We start from the raw sequence: 7,993 nt of genomic DNA, 5'->3' as shown, positions 1-7,993 counted from the left end.
TTGTGGTTTATTATGTTATCTTTTAAAACAAGAGATGTAAAAATAAAAAAAAATGAAAGATACAGAACTCTGAGGAATATTCAAAACAGAAAAAATTAAACACATCAAACAAATGGATAACAACTGTAGTATTCCCTACTTGGTACCAGCATTTTTGAATTCGATAATGGTTGATTAAACCTGGTTTTATAGCTAGCTAAACCGCTGACTTTATGCCAGTCACATAAAAATATCCAGTATACTGACACTGATGTGTGAACAAAAGATATTTTTTTTGTAAAATGAAAAAAAAAATAAGGTTCAGCAGTCAACATTGTGTTATTCGTTAACAACGATAAAAACAAACATATTTGAACCAAAGAAACACAAAAAGGTACATAATCAAAGTACATTAGAATAGCAAAAAATGAAAAGAAACCAAGAATACACAAATTTACCAAGTGTTTTCTGTATTGAGGTTGCACAATAAATTTTAACAATTAGTACATATGCCATGATATGGCAGAAAGACTACACTTTTTACATTTAACTATGAAACTAGTACATGGGTTGATCATTTAAGATAGATCTCTTGCATTTCAAAACGTCAGAAATGGAATGGAACATGAGAAATCGTACAAACAAGATCCTTTAATTTATCAGTTGATAAGATCCTGCTACACATTCATAGTTGAAAAACGAACAATGTAGTAACAACCCAATTTAATTTGATGTAAAGCTGCAATGGTAAATAAGCCCATCATAGATAAAGGCAATAGTATTATACTGCTGTTTATTACATTTAAAAATCATTTTATTGAAACAATTCAGTCCTAAACCAAAACTGATGGAAACATCAACTATAAGAGAGAGAAAACATAGAAACATCAGAAACATTAAACTGCTACAAAAAAATCGCCAACTTACATAGAAAGAACAATGTGATAATAGCTACCATAATTCTAACTTTGAACAGGACTTTTTAAGAAGGAAAAGGTGGGATTGTTTTATGGCTAGCAAAAACTCCCACATATATGGCAATGTTTAAAATACCGCTACAATGATAACATGACGTGACGGGAATAAGATTCGGTGCTGCTCAAATGAAAAATGTTAAAAAGTTCATCATCTTGAAAAGAATAAGAACTTGTCAACTGTTATTAAGATATGGTATAGTTCCAAATGAAATTTTCAATATGGTCTTATAAACCGTTGTTTATTGTTCTAGCATGTAACGAACAATCAATTTGATATCCTTATCAATGCCATTCTATTCTTTTTACACATTCCATGGACAAAGTTTTATATCAGAATCTGTTCCATGAGAATCAAAGAAAAGAATACAAAGGTTCTTCATGCTTGATGAGTTTTTCAATAATATTCTATATCTTCATTTCTATGTTTAAAATTTAAAGCATCACTTGTATATCTACCATTTAATGAGATATTCCAAAACTTGCATTTCATATAATTTTCTTGATAGAGGGTTTGCTGCTTTCAAGCAAGGCATTAAACCAAGGATTCCAAGTGTTAAACTAAATGTCATCTATTCGAAAATTTTACTGACACCCATGACTATTATGGATTATCTGTTCTAGTCTTATGTAGAAGAAACAAGCTTCTTGCGTATCAAATTGTAAACCTTGTTAGGTCTCGGTCATTGTGCTGATATAGAAGCATGTCAGTGAGGATTTATGTCCACCCCAAAAAGGTACTGATCACTGCACTGGGTAATTTCTTGGAGACGAAACTATCAACAACAGTGACATCGACACAATGGTAAGCACTCGTCTAAGAAACCAGGCAATGAGATAGTATTAAAAGAGGTAAATAGCGTATTTACTTTTAAAATGGAAAAACTGCTATGAATCTTATACACAATGCTGATTAGCACAAAACACGATCTGAGTTTGAATCTTGGAGGTACCAGTTTTACATTTCTATATAATTGTGATCTTTAAAAAGAGTGAAATTGATGAATTTTTCGTTACCGTTCTCCTATCAAAGTTTACCTAGACCAACTGATATGAACTTATTTACAATCATTGTTACCGCAAAACTCAGTTCAAGTTTGAATTGAGTGTCAGTTTAATTACTGTTCTTTAGTTATGCCCCATATAACATAATACACAAGTGGGGGCATCATCTGTGTTTCATGGCCACATTTCTTGCTTATGTTTCATTGATAGCTGATTGTCTTGAAAAGTATAACCCATAGACAGAAACTTGATGAACAAAAATCATAATCAGATATACAGGTGTGCCAAACATGGCATAATTTATCATTTGACTCCTAATAAGAGTAATCACTGGGGTAAAGCTGATGACCGTAACTGCATTCACGGTCATCCCAAGATGGACGAAAAATTAGGTCAGTATTTTTATTGTCTGTTAAGGTGTTTCTACATCATTTTCTTTACAAAGCATACATTGGTACGATGTAAATTTATAAAAGATTCACACGGAAGTCACAAATCTCTACCGAGGAACGTGTATAGAACGGGAATTTGGATTTGAAAAATTCGCTAAGATGACCGTAAATCATCTTTAAAATATTTTCAAGATGACCGTAACATATAATAAGGATGACCGTGATTGGTAAAATGATGACCGTAATTTCGAAAGGATGACCGTCATTTATAAAAAAATAATACAAAAAGTTCTAAGCAACCTGTAAATTCCAAAACACCTCGTGCTGAGTCACTAAAGTCGAGCGCACCCTAAAAGGTGTACTTGATTTTGGCCATATTTATATTTGTTTTAACCAATAACTACATTTATAAAGTTGTTTCAAGGAAATCATTGCTAGCACTGCATGGAATAATCCTATTTCTACCAGTCATCAAATTGCCAAATATGAGAGTACAAGGATAAAAGCTGTGGATTTTCTATAAAAATCTAGATTTATTTGCCACAAAGTCCTCTTTTTCTATTAAATGAAATGAAACAGTAAAAAATAATGCTTTGCATCCAGTTTCCCCTTGGAATATGTACAAAATGACCAATCCCTATTATTCATTATATCTGTAGTTTTGATACAATTGAAGTTTGAAAAATTCGTACAAAAATGGCTATAGAAGGGTACATAAACCTTAAATACTCTGGAGTTTTATTATTCAAAATTTTGTGATAATGAGTTAGTCTGTGATTGCGTCGTCTTTCAGATCATTTTTCCCATTGAGCTTCAACATATAAATTGTTTATTCTGGTAAGCTTAGTACCCCACGTGACTATACGCGCTGCGTCAAGCTGAATACTTTCAAGTTTAGCAATCAAATTCTGATTTTGAGAGTCCCAAACGACATTGGCATATTCAAGTCAAAATCTATCAAGAACATTTTTCATTTTTCTCATTATATTTATTCTTTTGTAAGATTTAGAAACTATATATTCAATATGGTCGTTCATGGATCCGTTGTTAGAAAAAAAGACACCTAGATGTTTGTGTTTACTTACTGTTTGTAGCTCTTGGGTCTTCATATTTAATGGAGGATGAAAGGGTCTATTAATTTTTTTGTAATTTTCATACTTTCAGTATTTTGGGCATTAAAATTAACAAGCCATTTTTTTTTACCAATTATAAATCTCATCTAGATCGTCATTTAAAATTTTAGCTGTTTCTGTTGGATTGTCAAAACATAATATATAATGAAGTGTCATCTGCGAATAGCTTAATTTGAGCTTGAATATCTTCTACAATATCGTTTATAAATATCAAAAAAAGGAGAGGGTCTAGAATGGACCCTTGTGGGACGCCTGCATTTACAGGTAACCATTCGGAACTTGAACCGTTAATAACCACCCGCTGGACTCTATTTGTAAGATAATTTTCAAACCACCTTAGTAAAGAACCCGGTATGCCCGCTTGTTGAAGTTTAAATAGCAATCCCTTATGTCAGACTCGATCAAACGCTTTTAAATACTTATATCACAGAATACTACCCTTGTTTCTTTATCGCTATTTAAAGCCTTCCCAAAATCATTCGAAATGTTAATTAATTAATTAACTGCTGAATCCCCCCGTGTAAAGCCCGACTGATTTTTCGTTAAAATATTATTGCGCATAAAGTGATTGTAAACATGTTTATATATACATCGTTCCATACACTTTGATATTACACTCAACAAGGAAATAAGTCTATAGTTTTTAACGTCATTCGGTTTACTATTTATATTATATAAACTGGGGTAACATTTGCTCTTTTCCATTGATCTGGAAAAGTAGACGTACTTAACGATAAGTTTAAAAATAGTTTACATATTTACGATTTAGTGGATAATGCTTCTTTTAACAATTTGGGACTTATGGGGTCTGGGCCAGAAGCTTTTGTGGGATTAACAATTTTTAATATATCTTTAACTTCAGTAACAGTAAGTTCTATATAACTAATGTCATCACTAATATTATGAAGTTCTTCAGGTAACACAGCACTTGAATCATCAATATTTGACTGGGAAGAAAAAAATCGATTGAATTCATTTGCCTTTTCGATTTCATCAAATATTAAGTTGTTATTAACCATTATTGGGGTACACTTGCGTCGTTTGTTTTTTATCCGGATATTTGTTTGACCGTTTTCCACCAGTTAGTAGTGGACGGGTTACTTTTCGTGATTTTTTTAATTAAATTGTTGTTACAATCATCCTTCGATTTTCTTATTAAACTAGTAACTTCATTTCGTATTTTCTTAAATTTTGACCACCACGATGGATTATTATATTTTTTAGCCTTTCTGTGGATTCTATTTTTTTTCCCTTATCTTTTTTTTAACATCATTTGTTAGCCATGGAGGTTCATTTTTGCGATCAGTTATTATTTTATTTGGAATACAATTTTCAGCAGCTTTTATGATAGTTTTTGTTATTTCGGTTGAAAGTTGTTCAACGTTATTTAAGTCAATTACGGAATCCCAATTTTTTTCAAATAAAATGTTACGGTATCTGTCATAGTCTCCTCGATCATATAGCCAAATTTTCCGCTTAAAAGTTTTTTGACGACATTTTGGAAAGTTCAAAAGACTAATTATAGGACAGTGAAAACGTATTTGGTCTAATAAAGGTGGCCCGACTCCACAGTAATTTATTATGTGAGCATCATTTATTATAAAAAGGTCTAACAATGATGACGACGATTCAGTAAAATGAGTAGGTTCCTCTATCATTTGAGTAAGACTAAATTGGCCTAACAAAGGTGTAATTTTTTAAGAGAACATTATCCTCAAGGTAAACAAAAATAAGACGTGTTTCAAATACATGGTTCGTCATATGTAGCATCCAACTTCAAGCCAAATAGTTAAAAAGAACTTACCGAGCCCCTATTGCAACAAACTCAACAAAAACAATGCATACAAATATGGATATTTCTTTCAATTGATGGTCATCCTTTTAAATTTAGTCATTCTTTATAAATTACGGTCATCCTTAACAATTTACGGTCATCTTTTAACCAATTACGGTCAGCCTTGTTATGAATCGCTAATCCTGTTACGGTCATCTCGATTACGATTTACGGTCATCCTCGCGAATTTTTCAAATCCAAATTCCCGTTTTATACACGTTCCTCGGTAGAGATTTATGACTTCCGTGTGAATCTTTTATATATTTACATCGTATCAAAGTATGCTTTGTAAAGAAAATGATGTAGAAACACCTTAACAGACAATAAAAATACTGACCTAATTTTTCATCCGACATCTTGGGATGACCGTAAATGCAGTTACGGTCATCAGCTTTACCCCAGTGGTAATGAGGAGGAAATGTTAAAATAAAAATGACAAACCCTAATTTTATGGACACCATCACGAATTGGTTGATTTGTACGATGTGTCTTTGTGTAAACTATCGACATTTTTACCACGTCAAAATCTTAGATTGTGGGTTACTTTCTATGTCATTTAGCCTGGTTTGTACCGAGTATGAATGTTTTGCCAATACGACATGTCGTGTATTTAGTCATAATGTTTTTTTCGTTAGTACGGTTAGATATGTGTTATATGTCGTATTGTTTGTGGTTTAAATTATGTGTCTTTCGGTTCATTACACACATGCCTTTTTTGTTAACTTAGTATTGTCTAGTAACTCGTGGTTTGTTTGCAGTGCTTTTGAATCATGTTGTTCGTTTTCAAAATTGAGAAAATATAGGCAAAGTTTTTTTATTTTATTTTTTATTATACTCAGTTTTGATTAGAAGAAAAACTGACATGATTAGAAAAAACACAACTACAAACTCCATGGGAATTTGTTATTCTTGTAGGTGTCTATGCATACAATCATGATCTGTTTTTGAAATTTACCTGTGGTAATATGGACGTCTTAAAAGAATACATCACTTTTGGTAGCGTTGATGCATTTATGTGACGCACAGTTATACTTCGTTCGTGATGTTCGTGTAAACTGTCGTAAACTCAGTGGAGGTGTCCGTTGCTATCCGAATTACATGTTATAATGCACTATCTTATTATATATTTATGTATTTTTTTGCCCGGAGTTTTTTTCCATTTATTTATACTGTATTCATGTCACTGAGTGTTGTCATTCTGTCGTGTTTTAAATATTGCTATATAATTAAGCGGGAGGTTTGGATAGCAATAAAACAAGGTTCAACCCACATTTTTCTTTCTTAAAATACACTGCACCAAGTCAGGAAAACAAAGAAAGCTTAATGCATATTTTTGGGGAATGTATACACAGCAAAAATACATTTGGATAGCACTTCAAGATTTAATATCCAAATTTGGATTTAGCCTTAACAAAGATGTTATTTTAGGTATTGGGAACATTTTTTACCCATATATATAATGAAGTACAACATATAATGTTGATAAAAAAAAATATATTTATAGCTGTAAAAATTCAGGAGAAAAAACTTCTGGGAAAGGTAGTATTGCATAAAAAAAAATTACTGTATAAAAATAGAACACCCTACAGTAAATTTCTTATCGCCCATACACCAAAAGAATATATAGATAAAAAAAATGGTTGCCATTAAAATCTGTCCTGGGTGATTTAAATATTTAATAACTGGTCTGAAATGAACATGTGTGTAATGTTGCTTGTTTGTTTTCTGTCTTTATTTAAAAAATACAAAAATACAAAAAAAAGTTGTCGCTTAATCGATGTATGTCTATTGAACAGCAGTATACTACTGTTGTCCTTATTGCATTGAAAAGACAATTTTAACCAATTTTATGTTTTAGATTAGTAAGTTTGTTTCTATAATAATATAGTAACTACAACAAGTCAAATTTATCCACGAATCAAAAATTACAAATTTCCATGATCAGTATTGCAGAAATCGTTAGTCAACTCCTTCTAACCATTTTTACATCTTTTTTGGGTTATTGGTTTGATCCCGGAAACTATAATAACGGTAAGAATGTGTGATTTTCTTGCATCGTTGCCGTGAGCCAATTGTTAAGGCTTTGTGTATAGATCATTTTTAGGGGGAACCACTAAAGGTTTAATAATGATATTTTGTGTGCAGTTGTTATAGAATCTGAACAGCTCTGTTCTCATTTGAAAGATTTTTTTTGGCCTTGCCCCCTCATTTTTGTATTTTGCTTTTAAAACTTTTGCAGTTCACTCAATGATATTTGATATGCAGTTGCATAAGCATTAACATATCTTAGAGCACTCGCAATTGACATCTAGCAGCCTATAAATCCTCTGGTATCTTTCGCCGGTCTTTTATAGTCGGACTTATTTTCTCCTGAATAATGTCTCTTTCACGACCACTTTATACTGTATATGTTTAAACCTTAAAATGACTCAGTTTTGCGTGCACATATTAACTTACATCGAATAGATACTTTACAAAATTTCTAATATACGAGCACGTATCCAGGAGTAATATTAAAATATAGCGGAAACTACATATAAATTGGCACAAAAGAAGTATTTATTATCTTTTTAGTGCAAATTGAATACATACCGAAGGAGCAAATGAAAAACTGCTTTTTTTTTTAAATTGCGCATATGCAATGTTCCCGCATAATATCTGATGTGCATCCTTGTC

The sequence above is a fragment of the Mytilus trossulus genome, chromosome 3 (assembly GCF_036588685.1).
Source record: "Mytilus trossulus isolate FHL-02 chromosome 3, PNRI_Mtr1.1.1.hap1, whole genome shotgun sequence".
Lineage (NCBI taxonomy): Eukaryota > Metazoa > Mollusca > Bivalvia > Mytilida > Mytilidae > Mytilus > Mytilus trossulus.
This window is presented reverse-complemented; position numbering follows the sequence as displayed.